This window comes from Nicotiana sylvestris, chromosome 9, assembly GCF_000393655.2.
Source record: "Nicotiana sylvestris chromosome 9, ASM39365v2, whole genome shotgun sequence".
Lineage (NCBI taxonomy): Eukaryota > Viridiplantae > Streptophyta > Magnoliopsida > Solanales > Solanaceae > Nicotiana > Nicotiana sylvestris.
The window spans coordinates 74,499,042-74,511,303 of NC_091065.1; positions in this window are offsets into that span (position 1 = coordinate 74,499,042).

A 12,262-nucleotide genomic window follows, 5' to 3' on the forward strand; every position below is an offset into this window, starting at 1 on the left:
ATAAAACTTACTTTTTAAGGAAAATCGTTTTGAACTGAAGTTTAAGAAACTTAGTTTCTGAAGAGAAATATTTACTAATTTTCCTTCTTTTTTTTTTCAAAGCTCGAGCCTCAATTGTTAAAGATATTTTAAAACATTGGCAAACTTTAATCTTCAAAATACTTCACGAGTAAGAAGGTAGCTTTTTAGACTGATTATCCTAAATTGTTATAAATATCATCAGAACAACTAGATAGCTATGGAATTTAAAGTCTTCACGTCCAGATCTTAGGAAATGTGTTATCCATCAACTACAACAGAGTCCTTAAACAAATAGCTACCAGCAAGAACATCATTTCAACTGAAAACATTCATAAATTGACAAAATATGTCATGGAAACAATAGTAGCAGAAATTAAGAAGAGGGAAACAGAACCTCTCATCAATCCAAGCCGATGTACAAGAGATCCAAACAGAAAACTTTATCGCACCAAAGCTCGGACCTCGACGGAACCTCGAATCGGCACAATCAATTTCGAATCCACACACGAACTCAAATTACCTCCATTTTGGAACAAAAATCAAAGGAAAACACCTCTGGTTTTGAAACGAAAGTCGGAAAATGAAAGAAGAAAACTAGAATGTTTTTTTTTTCGTTTTTTGTATAAGGGACGGAATCGCGGCTGTCCTACGGTGGAGTTGAAAAATGGTTGTTATCCTTATAACCATTCAAATCTTTTCAACCAAACCGTAGAAATGGAGGAATTAGCTTCTCTTAAGTGTGAGATTAGTGGAGTTTTATGGGTCAGTTTGATTGATTTTTGAGGAAGAAGAAGATGAGCAACGACTCCTCTTTTCCTTGGTGTGCGTTCTTTTTCAAAAATTTTAGGGATTGAAACTTGTTCTCTCTTCTCTGAGAATGTCCGAGTCCCCTCTGGTTTTCCCTTTCCCAATTGTGTGCGGCTGCTCTTGTTCTCTCAAAGTGAAAGATGATCCAATTTCTTGGGGTCTGCGGCCCTATAGCTCTCTTTCTATCTTTGGACTCTATCCTCTCTATATCTGTATTTTCCAGTCCTCTAATAGGCATTCAATTAGTGTCATTCCCATTATCAATTCAACTTTTTCATTTTTAATCTTCCACTTAACTTAATTAGTGCAATTCTATCCCTACCATTATAGAAGTTTCTTAAGTAGGTAAACCTCTTTTGATTAAACAATCCTCAAACTAGTCCTTATCTAATTATCAAATTGTAAGCACAAAATGTCACATATACTGAAATGGTTTCGACGATTAAAATCTATACTAATTGACTTACTAATTCAGGATTAACCAAACTGATAAATCTACATTAAATTGATTAACGGACTAAATACCCTAATAACAATTACCATCAATAATTAAGAACCAAGTTAAAGGAAAAACCACCAAAGTTTAAAAATTAAAATTAAAAGTGCAAAAATAACTATTTTTATGTTTTCAAAAAATAAAGATAAGGTACTATTTTTGTATATTTTTATATTTAAATTTATGAAAGATACGCAAACTAAAATATTTTTGTAATTTTCATTTTCTTGTGAAGAAATAAGGTAAAACAGTCAAAATTAGTTGAAGTAGCGATGTTAGGCCTAAATTATATATTTACATGCTAAAATATAAAAAATCTTGGGGAGGATAAAAAATTACATGTCTACAGCTGTCCCTCTTTGACTGGAAACACATAGAGTTTTCAGACAAAGAACGACTAGACAGGTTTTTTGACCCGACCCTTATTTGGGAGAGACTAAAACTAAGAGAAAAGGGGAATGTGACCGAGCCCTGGTATCTGAGCTGCGTACATATCCTTGGCTATAAAGGAATCAGGTCACGTGTAGTTCAGAAGTGAGTGAGATAATGGAGTATGCCGAGGTGGAGAGCCAATCGAGGTGCCGTTCCGCCGAGGTTCCGATCTGTGGTCCTGTTATTACATCAAAATCAAAAGAAATGAAAAAGACTAGCTAATCCTGTCAGCTACGAGTTACAAGACTCCTATCTATAAGTCTTCTGAAGCTTGATCTTGAGTCTTGAATGGTTCTTTATCCAGACTTTAGACTTGAACCTTGGCGCTTGTTAGCTACAGGTGCTAGTTCATTCTTCTTCAACTTTTCCGATCAAAACGGGACATGCAGAGCTTGTGACCTCAGCCCTGTCTTGAGCAGCTCACATCTTTCATTAACTTCTGTATTTGGATTCACTTGTTGTCGTTCTTTTTGTTTTTTTTTTTCTTTTTATTCTGAATTGTGACTAACTTCTGTTGATCATCTCGGACTGCTGACTCGCATTCTTGACGCGAGCTTCTTTTGTTGCTGACCTGAATTGCATTCTAACTCTCTTTTTTTTAGGTGGGCGCCTGATTGCTGAACTTGGACCGTCTTCGCTTGTTACTTGACATTGTTTTCCCTTGCACCTTGAACCATTTTCCCTTGAAACTTGAAATGTCTTCCTTTGAAACTGGTTTTCCTTGAAACTTGAGTTGTCTTCCTTCGAAACTGCTTTCCCTTGAAACTTGAGTTGTCTTCCCTTGTTCTCCAGGTGGGCGCCTGATTACAACAAAACAGACAAAACAAAAGAAATTTTTTCTGCCCCAGTTTGCACTAGGAAGATTTGTGAGTTATTAATAAAATTGTAAACCACTTGTACTATTTATACAATGATGAGAGTAAACTAAAGAATAGACTAAGAAAACTATAAACTAAGCTTGATTAAAGTAAAGACTGACCCTATTCTCCAGGCGGGCTCCTGATTGTCAAACTTAAATTGTATTCCCTTGCTCTCCAGGTGGGAGCCTGATTGCTGAACTTAAACGTATTCCCTTGTTCTCTAGGTGGGCTCCTGATTGCTGAAACTTGAATGTATTCCCTTGTTATCCAAGTGGGCTCCTGATTGCCGAAACTTGAATGTATTCCCTTGTTCTCCAGGTGGGCTCCTGATTGCTGAACTTGAAATGTATTCCCTTGCTCTCTAGGTGGGCTCCTGATTTCAACAAAAATAGACAAAACAAAGAATATTTTCTGCCCCAGTTTGGTAGCTGGGTACATATGTGATTGTTAACCCGTTCATATTACCAAATATCAATAAGAACTTGAAAGCTGAAACTTGAATTGTACTCTCTTGCTCTCCAGGTGGGCGCCTGATTGCTGAACTTGAAATGTATTCCCTTGTTCTCCAGGTGGGCTCCTGATTGTTGAAACTTGAATGTATTCCCTTGTTCTCCAGGTGGGCTCCTGATTGCCGAAACTTGAATGTATTCCCTTGTTCTCCAGGTGGGATCCTGATTGCCGAACTTGAATTGTATTCCCTTGCTTTCCAGGTGGGCGCCTGATTGCTGAACTTGAATGTATTCCCTTGCTCTCCAAGTGGGCACCTGATTGCTGAACTTGAATGTATTCCTTTGCTCTCCAGGTGGGCGCCTGATTGCTGAACTTGAATGTATTCTCTTGTTCTTCAAGTGGGCTCCTGATTGCAACAAAATAGACAAAACAAAAAAAAAATTCTGCCCCACTTTGGTAGTTGAGCCATGCTTTCTTTCTAGAGGATCTCTACAGAACGAACAAAATTCCCTGCCGCTGAACCATGCTTTTCCTCATGGAGGGTTCCTACAGATCAAACGAATTTTCCTTTCCCCTTCTCAAACCGCCTTTGTGCTGACAAAATTTGGGCATGACACTTGAAAAAAAAATCAAACTTCCAAACTTTGATTTGGACACAATTTTCATCCCTATTTTAAATAAAGAAAACTTGTGAGTTTATAAATATGGTGGTTGGTTTGTGGCCTTGACTTTGAGGGAGATTGCTCCTTCACTTCCCATGATAACTTTGGTTTCAACTTGAAAGACCTTGTCTGTTTATTGATTGGCCACTTTCTCTGTCACCCTTATCACAAAAAATACCTCTAATCCGTTCAGACCCAATACCTTCTATCTGTTGCATTGCTCATGAACCGACATCTACCAAACCTTTGTGTTTCACATGATCCCCACGGTATATTGATTATTACCAACTTCAATGCGCACGTTGGTCTTTCCTGATTTAAATCACTGGCCTTGGTCTTGAGGTCTAATGCTCCCTCGCTTGCCATGATAACTTTGATTTCTGCATGGAGACCTCGTTTGCCACTGGTTAACCACTTTTTTCAATCTTACCACAGAAGATACCTTTGATCCGTTCACCTAACACCCTCCATTTGTTGCATTGTCCAGGGATTGATATGTACCAAAGCTTTGTATTTCACAAGGATCCCAAAGCATGTTGATTGTTACCGGCTCAGTGCGCTTGTTGTTCTTTCCTGACTTATGACGCTTTGATGTGCTAGCCAGATCTCATTTTGTGCAATTGGAAAGTTGGTGGCAAATTTTGAAGTCATTTCTCGCTTGTTTTGACCAAACAGGCTCAGAAAAAGGAAGTAAACACGACAAAAGAAATAGAGTAAAGGACAAGGGAAAGAGATGATTCCTAACAAGAAAACTACAAAGGAGAAACCTATCAGATTGGATACCAACTCTAACGACCATGACATGCACATGTGGCCTATTCTGTCAAGCAAGTCTGATGTTCAACTATTGTTGTACCCTCTAAGCCGTGAAACTGGGCTTCAATGCTCCGATTATCCAATTTGATTTACACTACTTATTCGACTTGTAGTGCCCAAAGGGTTTTCACCATCAAGCCTCTTTCATTTGATTCTTTCTCTCAACTTTCAGCCGCCTTAATAAGACTCTCTCATTTTTATTACTCCCGTCGCCTTACGGTGCCTGTAAGGGTTTTCACCGATAAGACTCTCTCATTTTCATTATTTTTCCTGCTTGGACCAGAGTGTTGCCCCTGATATGAATCACCTCTATTTGCTCGACTTGACATCTCTCGAAGACAGATCAGAAGGTCTTTCTTTGGACCATAACATGGGCTTTTGGACGGGATTAGAAAAAAAGGTATAAAAGGCTCAAAACAATTCAAATGGGTTCAAAATTACAACTTTCCGAATCAGATTTCCTACAGTAAACACAATTTCTACCCCAGTTTCTTTGCTTGGGGACTTTTGGATTTTTATTTTAATGGGACTGAACCGTGAGGCTGCCTACGTATCCTTAAAAGGAATCAGGTCGAACATAGTTCATGTCATAGAAATTACTTTGTTGTTGTGATTTTTCTTTCCTTTTTCTTCCTCTTTCTCTTCTTTCTTCTTTTTCTCTTTTTGTTGTTTTTTTTCTTTTTCTTCTCTTTTTCTTCTTTTTTTTTTCTTTTTCTTCTTCTTTTTCCTTTACTTATCTTTCACGCTTGCATTTCTGATCTTTGCTACTAATTCCGAAAGAAGGGTATGAAAAAAAAAAAATAAGGCTCAAAGGGGTAACGGAGGATAAAGTATTTAGATAGCAGAACAAAATACCTTCGTCATTCCAATCTCCAAAACATGCCAAGTGCAAACTATACAATTAAATAAACCAAGGAAAATATTTGTATCATCTTTTGATTGTACCAGACTTGATAACCATATCCACACATTCGCTTTCTACATCTGTTAACTACAAAGCACCATTGGACAACACCCTCACTCTCATTACCACGAACGGCCCCTGTCAATTTGGGCAAACTTGCCGTTAGCTTCAACCTGATGCGGCATGATGCGTTTCAATAGAGTTTCTTTATGCTCTATCTGCCCCAGTTTCACACAATTCGGACTTGAAGTGATCTCATAATGCCTTTACGTATTTCCCTCAAATATCCCCATCATCTTCAAAATTGTCTCATTGCTTCCTGACTAAACTAACTTTTAAAGATCAAGCTGAGAATTATGTTATGCATGTCATATCACTAGAACCATCATGAAAAGAACTATAAAAGGAGAAGAGGACTAAAAGAATGACTATAAATAGCAGAAAGCAGAGAATTGCATTAGACAGACGGTGAAAGGGTTTGAACAACAAAATAAGCAAAATGAACTGGGGTACAACCCTAAAACAAACCTAGATAACACTAAATGAGATACTACGACTAAATGAGCTAGACAAAATAAAAGGATAGAGGGGTTTGGATTACAAGACAATATCTGGATTACAACCCTGAAATAACCCAGACAACAGAAATGACAATAAACTAAGCCACCAAAGCTCTCCTCCGGCTGCCCAAGAAATGGAGCGTCTTTCCAATTGCCAAGCACGGTATCTTAGCCACTGAATTCTGCATTAACAATACTAGAAACTTCACAAGTCTTCATCATATTGTTCTTAACAAATTGCTTTTGGGTTCCTTTTGCCATCTCGTTCTTAAAATCAACCTCTAATAGCATTGAAAGTTTCACAGCACGTGGACCTCCGAGGACTTCAGAAGAATTCTCATATTCCTTTTCAGGACAAATCATACCCACCATATATGTCTTATTATGCACAGGTGATGGACTTTGGCTAGTGTCTACTGCATCTGGACTTTGCACGACAATGTCGCCTGTATCAATAAGCTTCTGAATTGCATTCTTCAGATTCTAACACTTCTCTATGTCATGCCCCGGGGCATCTGAGCAATAGGCGCACCTTTGAGAAAAATCAAACTTCTTTGGAAGAGGATTTGGCATTTTTATCTAGGTCGGCTTCAACATGTCCAATTTCTTTAGGCTCTGGAACAGACTGGCATATGACACTCCCAATGGACTGAATGTTTTCTTCTTCTGTAACCTCTCGTTCTTAAAGGCTTGATTGGGCCGGAAACCTGATCCAAGGGATTTTCGGTAGGCTCGTGGGGGTAGATAGGCATTTTGTGGAGCTGGGTACTGGGAAAGTGATGTGCGATTTTGGGAGTTTTGTGGAGAGAAGTAGCATTGGGGAGGGTCATCTGGTGCACAAGGATATCCACGAGGGCGATGTCGAGACTGGAAGTGTTGATCGGGAAAGCCCATCGGATCATCTTTTCTGTTTCTCTTTCTTCCACCCAAGCTTATTGGGATGTTCTGAATGTCTTTCGAACAACTCATGATTTTGCCTGACTTGATTCCCTCGTCTAGTAACTCCCTCATTTTTAACACATCATTGAAAGGCTTTCCCAAGGCCGGGATCAAATAACTGAAGTAGGTGGGCCCCTAGGCTTTTAGGAAAAGCTCAACCATTTCTTCTTCACCAATCGGGGTATTGACTCGAGCAGCCTGCTCCCTCCATCTGAGTCCAAATTCTCTAAGGCTTTCCTCCGGCTTCTTTTCCATTCTAGATAGGGAGGAGCGGTCTGGGGTAACGTCTGATCTGTATTGAAAGTATCAAACAAAATCTTGAGCCATGTCACCCAATGTAGGCCACTTACTAACATCTTGACGAATATGCCAATCCAAAGCTGCTCTAGTCAGGCTCTTACTGAAATATGCCATCAAAAGGTCATATTTCTCTCCAACGCTTCTTATTTCACTGCAATAGACCCTCAGGTGGGCTACCGGATCTCCACGCCTATCATACAAGTTAAATTTTGGCACTTTGAACCCCGCGGGTAGGCGAACGTCAGGGGACACAGACAGTTCTTTGTAAGCCATGCTACCCTAGTCTTCCCTTCTTTGTTTGTTCTTCAAGGATTGTTCTATGCCTTTCAGCCTCCTGGATATCCCATCTTTCCCTTCTCTTCCTGTGAACCTTTCATTTTCAACATAAAGCTTATCTCGAGGGCTCTTCTTGTATGAATCAGGAACCTTGTAGGCAACCTCTACAGGGTAGTTTTGGTCATGAGCTTTGAGTGGATATTCATTGTTGGGAATAGTGGATATGACAGGAGGGCACTTTTGGGAAAAAGATATTTGGAGGACGAGTGATGGAGCTACTAGGGTGGCTGGGAAAACTGTGATAAGCGGGTAGATCTGGAGAGTATGGAGGATCATCTGGCATTGTGTCCGGAGTTTGGGTAAGGGCAGCATCTAGGAAGCTAGGTGGTGGCGGGGGTGGTGCCTTCCCAGTCATCCAAGCTTGATACATGTCCGCCATGTGTTGTCTTAATATCTTTACCTCTTCAACCAACCCATTGTCCTGTTCAACCAACTGCTTTCGGGCACCGGTATCAACCAACTCAGTTCTGTTGTTGTCTGCCATTGCCTTTTGACTTTGTGTTGTAGAGAAGAGTTATCACTTTAAAAAACCACAAACCAACCACCCTTATGCTATGAATATAACAAAATGAGAATATCACGTTAGCGTTAGGGCATTTAACAGCAAAATATCACATTGCGTGCAATGCAACTAGCCACAATTAACGGTTCTAGAATGACTTCGAGGGTCATAAGGTCACTTGGCATCATTCCAATTTGTTCATTTCAACCTCCCTTTTCTTTGCTTTTCTAGCTCTTGCTTGATCATTTTTTTTTTTTTTAATTATCACTCTTTTCTTTCCTCTCATTTCTCATGTCCCATAATTTCACCCCCTTTTGCTTTTTTTTTCTTTTTTTTCTTTTAATAGTAAAAAAAATAAAATGATTCGATCGAACCCTATGTAGGTTGCCTACGTATCATGAAGCCGCATGAATCAGATCTTTGCGTAGTTTTGGAAGAACGAGAATAAAGTAAACAAACTGAGATTCTCCTTTTTTTTACCTCCACGACTACTCTGATGATAAATAAAACCAACAAATCCTTTTTTTTTTTTTGAATTTTCTAGACTTAACGTTCTATGACCTATTCTAAACTCAAGCTTAACGGGCATGTTTTTTTTATCCTTTTGAAACAAATATTCTATTAAGGAAATATCCTAGAAGAGAAAAATATTTTTTTTATTCTTTTTTTTTAGGAAGAAAATCTAAAAAATAAACCACAGAAAAATATTTTGAATTTTCATTTAATATATTGACGCAAGATTTCGAAACAAGCAAAAAAAAATATTTTTTGGTTTCAATTTTGATTCCCTAAAAGAGAAACTCTAAAATAAATCAAAGATAAAGTATGTTGTCTTTTTTTCTTCTATGTACAATATCCTAAAGTTCTAATGAAAATAAAAAGATTTTTTTTTTTATTTTTCACTAATTTCCCAAAGAAACTTCTCAAAAGAAAATCTTTTTGGATTTTGAATTAACACCTTAAACAAAGCTTTTAAAGAAGTACTAAAAGAAAATTCTCTATTTTTTTGAATTTTGATCCTAATATACTTAAAGAAAACATAAAAACAATTCATTTTAAGTCCTAGATATTAATTGCCTAAAGGAAAAACAACCTCAAAATTTTTTCTTTTTTTCATTTCTAGAATTAGTAATCTAAAGAAAACTTATAACGGAAATATAAAATGCAATATCTCTTTTTTTGGGGATTTTTGAGTTGCAGCACATTTTTTCAAATATGAAGAAGAAAATACAATAACAAAAGACTTGACATTACTGTACAAAACTAGAAAGTAAAAGACGACATAAAATGAAGAACGAACTCAAAACATAAAAATAAAACAAATCTCCTTAAGCAACTCCTGATTGAGCGATCCTGACTGGATGGTCACGGGGTGTCTGTCATGCTCAAACTCCGGTAAATAAATCCACACATGTATGAGAAAACTTTAAACCAACACTATGTGAGACAATAACACTCTCTACTGGACACATGCAAGACATGATTGAGGCTATTTTTGCAAAATGGCTTATTTGGCCAAAAGGTGGCTAGAAGTACAAAATTTGGCTAAGACCCCGCAAAGCCAAGAACCTAAGATTTACTAGGAAGACCGGACCTTATGTGGGTTATCTACGTATGCCGCCCCGAGAGACGAGAATCAGGTTCGCGTAGTTCGGGCAGCTTGGATATGGGCGATAATTAAAAAAAACAACTAATTTAGAGAAAACATTATTTTTTTTGTTTTTTCTTGAAAAATGATGAAACATGCAAAATCTTTTAGGATTTTTTTTTATTTCTGATTTTCGAAAAATGATGAAAAAGTGCAAAATCTTTTTTTTTTCCTGAATTTTCAAACTCTTTTTTTAACAACATAATTGAGCCAACTAGCTTTATCTCCACACTTCACTCTTTATTTTCTTTTTTTCTTTTTTTTCTTTTTCATTTTTCATTTTTCATTTGCCCTCAACTATCATTGGTCTGCCAAATGACCCTTTTACCCTTGAATAAATGCAACATGTAGCACATAAGATGCATCAAGATGGTCTGTTATTTTGGGTGCACCTGTCCTAGACGGACCAAACCCCTGTGTTGAGTCCCCAAAGTCAAAATGCAGATGATGAAAGCAAGCGCTCCTACTAGGGATCCTGCGTGAGGCTATGTTATACTATGTTTGAAAACCTGAATTTATTATTCTAGACCTGGCTTACCAGAGCGGACAACTCGAGCCGAAGCGGGGAAGATAAGGACAGCTTTCTTTCTTCCATTCCACTCTTGCTCCAATCCCAATAGGATAAATAGAGCTAGCACTTGCTATAAGGGCTTCTGACTCGCCTGCAACGCACCGGGAGCACGAAAGTCTACCCGGTCTAGTTACTTGACCCAACCTCGTTCTACTTGGTATGACTTCTAACAGAAAAGTGGTCCACGCGCACGTGTGCACCATAAATTCAGAAGACTCAGAAAGAAGAAGGGTTTCGTAACAGTTTATATATACAGTTCAGATAATATCGAAGCGATAAAAAGCAACATTTAGTACATTAAGCCCAAACATGTGAATAAACCAGATAATAAATAGAGCCAAATATAACAATTATTCTAAGCTCAAATTCTTGAACCCTGAACCAGAAATTCTGAGTTCTTGTCCCCAGCGGAGTCGCCAGAGCTGTCACACTCCTTTTTCCTACCCCGAAAGGGGTATAGGAAGTTTTTTCCAATTTAAGTGACAATCGAAACGGGATCATTTTTATTAAATTCAGAGTCGCCACTTGGGATAATTTATGGTGTCCCAAGTCACCGGTTTAAATCCCGAATCGAGAAAAAGATTGACTCTGTTATACAATCTGCGAACACAAAAATTCGGGTAAGGAATTGTGTTAACCCAGGAAAAGGTGTTAGGCACTCCCAAGTTCCATGGTTTTAGCACGGTCGCTTTGATAAGACCTGGCTTATTAAGTTGTTTTAGTTACTGATTTTAGAACCTATGTGCATTTACCTTTTACCGCTTTTTAATTAAGAAAATTATCTTGAAACGGGTCACGCGCACGTGTACCTATTTGTTTGGTGCGTCGAAAATCATGTCACGCGAACGTGTCCACAATTAGTAACGCTTTATTATTATTAAGAAAGTTTGACCGAAGTTGCGCGAACGCATACTCCGGTTTTGTTTTTAGAATCGTAATTACGTCACGCGAACGTGTACGCAATCACGATGGTAAATTTAGCAAAGACTAAGTTAATTAATATATGGAAAGTAAATACATATAATATCACTAATTGATTAACTAGATTAATATTGCCAAAGAACCCAGGACTTGGACTTAGTAATTCATACCTTTAAAGAATTAAACAATTAAAAAGTAAATTAGGCTAAGATGGTCAAAGCTGAAAAAGCCACTGACTCAAATTAGAAATATCTATTTGTTTGGACATTCATAAAACTTGCTTTTTAAGGAAAATCATTTTGAACTGAAGTATAAGAAACTTAGTTTCTGAAGAGAAATACTTACTAATTTTTTTTTTTCAAAGCTCAAGCCTCAAATGTTTAAGATTTTTTAAAACATTGGCAAACTTCAATCTTCAAAATACTTCACGAGTAAGAAGATAGCTTTTTAGACTGATTATCCTAAATTGTTATAAATATCATCAGAACAACTAGATAGCTATGGAATTTAAAGTCTTCACGTCCAGATATTAGGAAATGTGTTATCCATCAACTACAACAGAGTCCTTAAACAAATAGCTACCAGCAAGAACAACATTTCAACTGAAAACATTCATAAATTGACAAAATTCATCATGGAAACAAATAGCAGCAGAAATTAAGAAGAGGAAAACAGAACCTCTCATCAATCCGAGCCGACGTACAAGAGATCCAAACAGAAAACTTTATCGCACCAAAGCTCGGACCTCGACAGAACCTCGAATCGGCACAATCAATTTCGAATCCACACACGAACTCAAATTACCTCTATTTTGGAACAAAAATCAAAGGACAACACCTCTGGTTTTAAAACGAAAGTCAGAAAATGAAAGAAGAAAACTAGAATGTTTTTTTTTGTTTTTTGTATAAGGGACGGAATCGTGGCTGTCCTACGGTGGAGCTGAAAAATGGCTGATATCCTTATAACCATACAAATCTTTTCAACCAAACCGTAGAAATGGAGGAATTACCTTCTCTTAAGTGTGAGATTAGTGGAGT